Raw genomic sequence first — 9,079 nt, 5'->3', positions numbered from 1 at the left:
TTACACTTGAGATCATCCTATTCTTTCAAGAGATATAATCCACCTTTCTCCTTTAATTGAGTCGGCCTAGACGTGGTGTTTGATTTTGGGTAATAGTCCCATGATTGTGTTTTTTCAGCCAGACTGTTGAGGTGGTCCCATACCTCATCAACATCTTTATTAATGAACTCTCCATTACACATTGTCTCGACCATTTGGCGCATGGAAGATGTCAGTCCATCATAGAAGAAATTTGTATTGCGCCACGTTTCAAATCCGTGTTGTGGGCATGAACTGACCAAATCTTTGAATCTTTCCCAACATTGGAAGAATGTTTCATCTTCCTTTTGGGCAAAGTTCATGATTGCTTTTCTGAGGGTAATCGTTTTATGATGTGGGAAGAATTTTTTTATGAATTCCCTCTGCATGTCGTTCCATGTGCTAATTGATCTAGGACGCAGTGAATGTAACCACGTCTTAGCCTTCTCTTTTAAGGAAAAAGGAAAGAGTTTCAGCCTGATTGTATCCTCAGATACATTAGGAAAATATAATGTAGCTATAATCTCATCGAACTCTTTCAAATGTAAATATGGACTTTCTGATTCAAGTCCATGGAATTTGGGAAGGAGTTGGATAACTCCTGGCTTGATGTCCATTTGTCCTGTGTTTTCAGGGAAAATCATGCATGAGGGCGTACTCACTCCCGCCGGTTGTAGATAATCTCGTAAAGTACGAGGCGGGGGTGCCTGATGCACCTCATTCTCATCTTGGGTATCCTCCACCCTGGGTGGAAGTAGAGGAGGTTGGTCTTCAGCCATAACTTCAATTAACTCAGGGGATTTCGAGTGGTGTCTAGTCCTGCGATGGATAGTCAACCCCTCAACCAATCCTCCTTCAGTCAAGAGACATCGAGTGTTGTCACGGGCCCACTTGGGCATGAAACACTCGCAGCCCTCAATTAAATTCGAACGAAAAAGAAAATCTAGAAAGAGAGAGAGAGTTGGAAAGAAATTACCAACTTGAAGTCCCTAAGTTAAAGACCTGCAAAAGAAAACAAACAAGTCAGTTTCTAAAAGAAGAAAAGTCTAAACTAGAAAGTAAATTACTAAAAGAGAACTGAAAAATAGAAAGTAGAGAGAAAGCTTACTGAATTAGAAATTTCTACCTTAAAAGCCTACACAATAAGAAAGTTAGTTTCTAAAAAAGAAAGTACCAGAATTAGAGAGTTTCTAAAAATGAAGGAAAGATGAGTTAGTTTCTAAAATTAGAAAGAATCTCTAAAGAGGGAAATAACTAACCTAGTTTCTAGAAACAAAAGAGGAAAGTTTCTAAAAATAAACTAGTTCCTAAAAATAGAAAAATACTAGAAAATAGAAAATTTCTAAAACTCAAACAATAATTCTAAAAATAGAAAAAGTAGAGGAATTAGAAAGGGATTACCAATTTAGAAGTTATTTCAGGATCCTACAAAATAGGAAAACAGGTTAGTTTCTAAAAATAAAATAAAATAAAAACCTTTAACCTAAAGTTAGTAAAATCCTAATCTTAAACTAATCCTAAAACTAGTTAATTTCAGAAAAACGTAACCGTCAATCCCCGGCAACGGCGCCAAAAACTTGTTCACTCCCCAAGTATAGGGTTGTGATGTAGTAATAAACTCGATAAGACCGAGGTCGAATCCCAAGGGACTGAAACCTGTACATTATCTGAAGCTAAGTAGAAATAGAAATAGCCCAAGATGAAATCGAAATCAAATATAAATTGATGAATAATTATGGAATAATTATCTAAAACTTAAACAATTCAGAAGAAGGAAACTAGGGATTCAGAGGATCCACTCGTAGGGATCAGGGAGATCTTATGCCTGCATCAAGAATTATGGAATTTAAACTGAACTTACTTGATCTGGTTTTCAAGAGATGAAAGGTATATGAATTAGAATGGATTCCATCATCTAACCATGCCCAGGAGACAAAGCAAACAACAGGATTAAACTAATTACCAACCAATCAACAGTGCATGAAAGTTAGGAAGGGTACCATCATCCAACCATGCCCAGGAGACGATGGTGAACAACAGGGCTTCCTGACGTCATAAACATCAAAAAGGGGAAAAAGAAATATTCAAAGCCATACGGTTAGTTTTTGGTCCTCGAGCCATGTATATAGTTTTGAGCCGAACAGATGATGGAAACCCAGTGATCTTTCATTCTGGCTAACTTTCAAGCCGCTTGAGCTTCAGTTTCTCAATTTTCGCGGATCCCTGGCATGTAATTCCATCGATCTTGGTCCCCTGGAGTCCGTCCCTTGCCTTTAGTGTCATCAGAGCGTGAAATCCATGCTTTAAGCTCCCTTTTCAGTCCATGCTCGTGAATACGCTCTGCATCACAAACATGATTAAAGCGGGCCATTAAATGGTATCATGTTCGTAAATCTAAGCAATAACTGGGGTCTAATATGTAATATTTGACCCTCAACAATAGGAGTGGCATATCATGATAAAACTAAACCATTAGTGTTGTGTGTTCTATTTTATATTGTTCTAACCTTACATAGGGAACTGTAAGAAAGGTCCCATGACTTTGTATCATCATTTCTAGAAAATGAGTCATGTAATATGATTGAATGGTTAGTTTTTCTAGGAATGATTGCTTTATCATGTTTTATTTTAGGACTGGTTGCTGGTCAAATGGTTAATTTTTCTAGGGATGTTTTCTCGATCATGTTTTATTTTAAGACTGGTTCCTTGTTTTATTTATTTATTTTTCGAGTCATTAGAATTTAATGTTTTGTCTAGATTAGCGGTCTGTTTTATCCACTTGCTTGGATGCTAACATTATGAACTTGGGAAGAATGTGTTCATAGGATGAGTGTAGCTGGCACGAGGATGTTGATATGAATGAGTGGGAAGACAAGGAAGGATAGAAATAGAAATGAATGCATTCAAGGGAATTTGGGAGTAGTACCAATAGGTAATAAAATGAGGGAAAGTAGACATTGTTTGGTCACATGCAATGGAGAGGCCAAGAACTGCAATGGTTAGATAGAGTGAGTTGGTATAAGTTGAAGTTTAAGAAACACAGAGAAACAAATATGGTGATATGTACATGAAGCTATTGAAGTTTAAGAAACAAAAGTCTTATAATTTTTTTGAATGACTATAAAGGTATTTAAATTCAGTTTGTTATATAAATACCTCGAATCATAATCATAATCGTAATCATAAAAGTTTTTTAAATTTTAGTTGGTTGTCTAAATGATTCTTGAACTTTTATTGAAAATGATACTCTTGTCATTCAATATTTAAAACCTTTGCCCATACTCCAGATTTTTTTTATTCAGTAGCTCAGTCAGGTCAATGGTAAGCACACAAACTTCATCAAAGAATCACAGATTGGAAGGGAGTCAATCAGATAGTTTCTTTAATTTTCTTTTTTTCATCATAAATTGATACTACGTTTAAATCAGCTATTACATTCTCTGGCACATATTTTTAACTGTGGAAAACAGTCTTAGAATCTCCATCATGCCGTATATATGTAGTTTCTCTTTCACTTGTGAATTTATTTCTCTACCTAGTTTTAAAACTAATGAGTTCTTCGTACTAATTTCATGTAGCATCTCTTGGTATCATCAGATTTTGCCTCCATGCAGTAACATATACTGCATCAAAGTTTCTACTGCAATGGTTGTTTCAGTATGAACATGAGCACAAACAATGGTCGGCCACTATCTCTTTCGGGCTGATATGGAGTTGTTTACATGCAATGGATTCAAGTCAAATTCCAAATCATCATCGGACTTCTTGAGGTACATACTGGTTCATACATACATACAAATGCCTACCCAGACCCGGATGTGCGTTGGAGCTATTCGGATGAGCGGGGGTCCCTGGAAGGTGGGAACCACTGTTATGACCATGATGAAGCTGTCCATTTCCTATGGACAACATTGAAGGGGCCTGACCATTTGGACAGGCCGTGTTTATGTATTTACTCGAAATTAATAGAGCAGACCCGGATGTGCGTCGGAGCTATCTGGATGAGCGGGTTCCCTGGAAGGTGGGAACCGCTGTTATGACCATGATGAAGCTGTCCATTTCTTATGGACAGCATTGGAGGGGCCTGGCCATTTGGACAGGTTGTGTTTATGTGTTTGCTTAAAATTAATAGAGCAGACCCGGATGTGCGTCGGAGCTATCCGGATGAGCGGGTTCCCTGGAAGGTGGGAACCGCTGTTATGACTATGATGAAGTTGTCCATTTCCTATGGACAGCATTGGAAGGGCCTGGCCATTTGGACAGGCCGTGTTTATATCTTGTTTATATCTGTATTTGCAGGGACTACACCATTAACCTGGACTACACCCTAAACCTATAACCTATAACTTAAACCTAAACCTTAACCTATAACCTAAACCTAGACTTATAACCTTAACCTAAACCTATTCTCCAATCCCAAAACCTATACTTATAGCTGAAACCTAAACCTTAACCTTAACCTATAACTTATACTTACAACCATAACCTAAACCTAAGCCTTAACCTATAACCTAAACATATACCTATAACCTTAACCTATAACCTAAACCTAGACTTATAACCTTAACCTAAACCTAATCTCAAATCCCAAAACCTATACCCATAACCCAAACCTAAACCCGATCCCGAACCTGAACCCGATTTCCTAAACCTAAACCTTAACCTATAACCTAAACCTATACCTATAGCCTAAACCTAAACCTTAACCTATAACCTAAACCTAGACTTATAACCTTAACCTAAACCTATTCGCAAATCCCAAAACCTATACCTATAACCCAAACCTAAACTCGATCCCGAACCTGAACCCGATTTCCTAAACCTAAACCTTAACCTATAACTTAAACCTATACCTATAGCCTAAAACTAAACCTTAACCTATAACCTTAACCTAAACCTATTCTCAAATCCCAAAACCTATACCTATAACCCAAACCTAAACCTGATCCTGAACCCAAAAACGATTTCTTAAACCTAAACCTTAACCTATAACCTAAACCTATTCTCTAATCCCAAAACCTATACCTATAACCTTAACCTAAACTTATTCTCAAATCCTAAACCCTATACCTATAACCCAAACCTAAACCCGATCCCGAACCCGAACCCGATTTCCTAAACCTAAACCTTAACCTATAACCTAAACCTATACCTATAGCCTAAAACTAAACCTTAACCTATAACCTTAACCTAAACCTATTCTCAAATCCCAAAACCTATACCTATAACCCAAACCTAAACCTGATCCCGAACCCGATTTCCTAAACCTAAACCTTAACCTTTAACCTAAACCTATACCTATAACCTTAACCTAAACCTATTCTCAAATCCCAAAACCTATACCTATAACCCAAACCTAAACCTGATCCCGAACCCGATTTCCTAAACCTAAACCTTAACCTTTAACCTAAACCTATTCTCAAATCCCAAAACCTATACCTATAACCCAAACCTAAACCCTAAACCTAGACTAATAACCTTAACCTAAACCTACCTAAACCTATACCTATAACCCAAACCTAAACCCGTTCCCGAACCCGAACCCGATTTCCTAAACCTAACCCTTAACCTATAACCTAAACCTATACCTATAGCCTAAACCTAAACCTTAAACTATAACCTAAACCTAGACTTATAACCTTAACCTAAACCTATTCGCAAATCCTAAAACCTATACCTATAACCCAAACCTAAACCCGATCCCGAACCCGAACCCAATTTCCTAAACCTAAACCTTAACCTATAACCTAAACCTATACCTATAGCCTAAACCTAAACCTTAACCTATAACCTAAACCTATTCTTAAATCCTAAAACCTATACCTATAACCTTAACCTAAACCTATCCTCAAATCCTAAAACCTATACTTGTAGTCGAAACCTAAACTTTAACCTTAACCTATAACCTATACTTATAGCCTTAACCTAAACCTAAGCCTTAACTTATAACCTAAACATATACCTATAACCTTAACCTATAACCTAAACCTATACTTATAACCTTAACCTAAACCTATTCTCAAATCCCAAAACCTATACCTATAACCCAAACCTAAACCTGATTCCGAACCCGAACCCGATTTTATAAACCTAAACCTTAACCTATAACCTAAACCTATACCTTATGCCTAAACCTAAACCTTAACCTATAACCTAAACCTAGACTTATAACCTTAACCTAAACCTATTTGCAAATCCCAAAACCTATACCTGTAATCCAAACCTGAACCTACCCTAACCTTAACCTAAAGATTAACCTAAACCTAAACCTTAACCTATAACCTAAACTATACCTAAAAGCTCTATAACCTAAACCTATACTTATAACCTTAACCTAAACCTATTCTTCAAATCCCAAAACCTATACCTATAACCAACCTAAACCTACACTTATATCTAACCTAAACCTATATAACCTACCATTATAGCCTAAACCTAAACCTTAATCTATAACCTAAACCTATACCTATAACCTTAACCTAAACCTATTCTCAAATCTCAAAACCTATACCTATAACCCAAACCTAAACCCGATACTGAACCCGAACCCGATTTCCTAAACTTAAACCTTAACCTATAACCTATAACCTATTCTTAAATCCCAAAACCTATACCTATAACCCAAACCTAAACCCGATCCCGAACCCGAACCCGATTTCCTAAACCTTAACCTTAACCTAAACCTAAGCCTTAACCTATAACCTAAACATATACCTATAACCTTAACCTATAACCTAAACCTATACTTATAACCTTAACCTAACCTATTCTCAAATCCCAAAACTTATACTGATAACCTAAACCTTGACCTTAACATTAACCTATAACCTGTACTTATAACCTTAACCTAAACCTAAACCTCAACCTAAACATTAACCTAAACTCAAATCCTTAAACCTTAATCTATAACCTAACCTAAACCTATACTTATAACCTAAACATATTCTCAAATCCCAAAACCTATAACATAAACCTAACCTTTTCCCAAACCTATAACTTACACTTATAAGCTAAACCTATACCTATAACGTAAACCTAAACCTTAACCTTAACCTATAACCTATACTTACAACCTTAACTTAAACTTATAACCTTAACCTAAACTTATAATGTAAACCTTAACCTATAACCTAAATTTTAACCTAAACCTATAACCTAGCTTAATCTTAAAGCTATTTCCGTAAACTGACTTTAGTCTTTTAATTGTAGACATGGATAAGAGTTGGATGCAAGCTAAGAATAGGTTTGGCCCAAAGTATAAACAAGGGGTTCAAGAGTTCATGGAATTTGTGCGAAATCGGGCAGATTCAAGGAATAGGGATTCAAGAAGAGTGAGCAGCTGGAGAGGCAGATGGAGGAGAAGGAGAGGAGGATGGAGGATCTGACAAGACAGAGGGAGGAGCACAAGAGGAGGATGGAGGATTTGGCGAGGCAGAGGGAGGAGCAGGAGAGGAGGAGGATGGAGGAGTAGGCGAGGGAGAGAGAGGAGCATGAGAGGAGGATGAAGGAGATGCGGGTGGAGTATGAGCGACGGATGATGGAGATGTTTCAGGCTCTTGTTGCACGCTTATCCACTGATGCTCCACCTCCTCCGCTTCATCTTTGTGATTTTCTGTATTTTATTTATGATGTTAAATTTATGTATTTATGTGTGAATGAATGTCATGTTGATGGATGTAGTTTATATTTGGATGGATCTACGTACTTTGGGTTTAAATGGATGTGAATGTGAATATGATGAAATATTTATATATAACAGGTGTATATCAGGAATATTATAACAGGTGTATATCAGGAATATTGTAACAGGTGTGTATCAGGAATATTTTGGATAAAAAAAAGGACACTTTTACCAACGAAAATTTTCGTAGGTAAAAGTATCATACAGGTTTTTTACCAATGAAAATGTTCGTAGGTAAAAGTAGGTGTTTAGTTTTATAAATATTTGTAGCTACGAAAGTATTCATAGGTAAAACTTTTGTAACAATTTTTACCTACGAACGAGTTCGTAGGTAAAAGTTTTGTAAATATTTTTAGCTACGAAATTCCTTGTAGGTAAAAGTTTTTTCATAATTATTGCCTACGTAACCAATTCATAGGTAAAACTTTTGTAAATATTGTTAGCTACGAAATTATTTGTAGGTAAAAGTTTGTCATAATTTTTACCTACGAAACAATTTGTAGGTAAAAGTTTTGTCATAATTATTGCCTATGAAACAAATTCGTAGGTAAAACTTTTGTAAATATTTTAAAAGATTTGTCATAATTATTGCCTATGAAACAAATTCGTAGGTAAAACTTTCGTAAATATTTTTAGCTACGAAATTATTTATAGGTAAAAGTTTGTCAAAATTTTTACCTACGAAACAATTTGTAGGTAAACGGTTTGTAAATCGTTTTAGCTACGAAAATAATCGTAGGTAAAAGTTTTGTAAATCTTTTTTAGCTACGAACCTATGAAAAAAAACGTTGGTAAAATATTGTACCTACGAACGAAAATCGTTGGCAAAAGTTTGATTTTTGCCAACAAAATTTTTTTTTTGGTTGGTAAAAGTTATCTCCCTCGGTCTTTTAGCAACGAAATTGCCAACGAAAATTGTCGTTGGCAAAAGCTTTTGCCTACGAAAAATAGGCTCTTACCTACGAAAATTTTCATAGGTAAAAGTGCCTTTTCATGTAGTGCTAGTCGAACCTTAGACTAGTCGAGGGAACCGAATTGCAGCCTATAAATAGAAGACATTTCACAAATTTTATCATTCATTCCAAGCCAATTCAAGCCACCACTCTGAGAGAATAGTCCCCACTATTGTGAAGCTATTGTGAGGTATTTAAAATTATTTTATATAGCTTTTTGGTTTCTTAATTTCTTGATCTCTAGATTCCATTCTATTTGATATAAAATGGAATTTTGCTTTAACCCTTTTTGAGATCCAAGAAATTGAATCTAAGTAGCTAAAGGTTGGATTTAATTTAAAATTCATCTAGACCTAGAACCCCTTCATTCATGAGATTGAATATTGAACATCTTCATCTACAAAGAAGCAGTTCTACCGGCTACATC

At 36.0% G+C, this 9,079-nt stretch overlaps 1 non-coding gene across 1 annotated transcript; it reads left to right on the top strand.

The window, feature by feature from the left end:
- Window positions 1-252: 252 nt before the first annotated feature.
- On the top strand, window positions 253-359 carry LOC131244684 (small nucleolar RNA R71). The gene has a single exon (XR_009170463.1). It is a non-coding gene; the product is annotated as a small nucleolar RNA R71 (small nucleolar RNA).
- Window positions 360-9,079: the final 8,720 nt, after the last annotated feature.

The sequence above is a fragment of the Magnolia sinica genome, chromosome 4 (assembly GCF_029962835.1).
Source record: "Magnolia sinica isolate HGM2019 chromosome 4, MsV1, whole genome shotgun sequence".
Classification (NCBI taxonomy): domain Eukaryota; kingdom Viridiplantae; phylum Streptophyta; class Magnoliopsida; order Magnoliales; family Magnoliaceae; genus Magnolia; species Magnolia sinica.
This window is presented reverse-complemented; position numbering and strand designations above follow the sequence as displayed.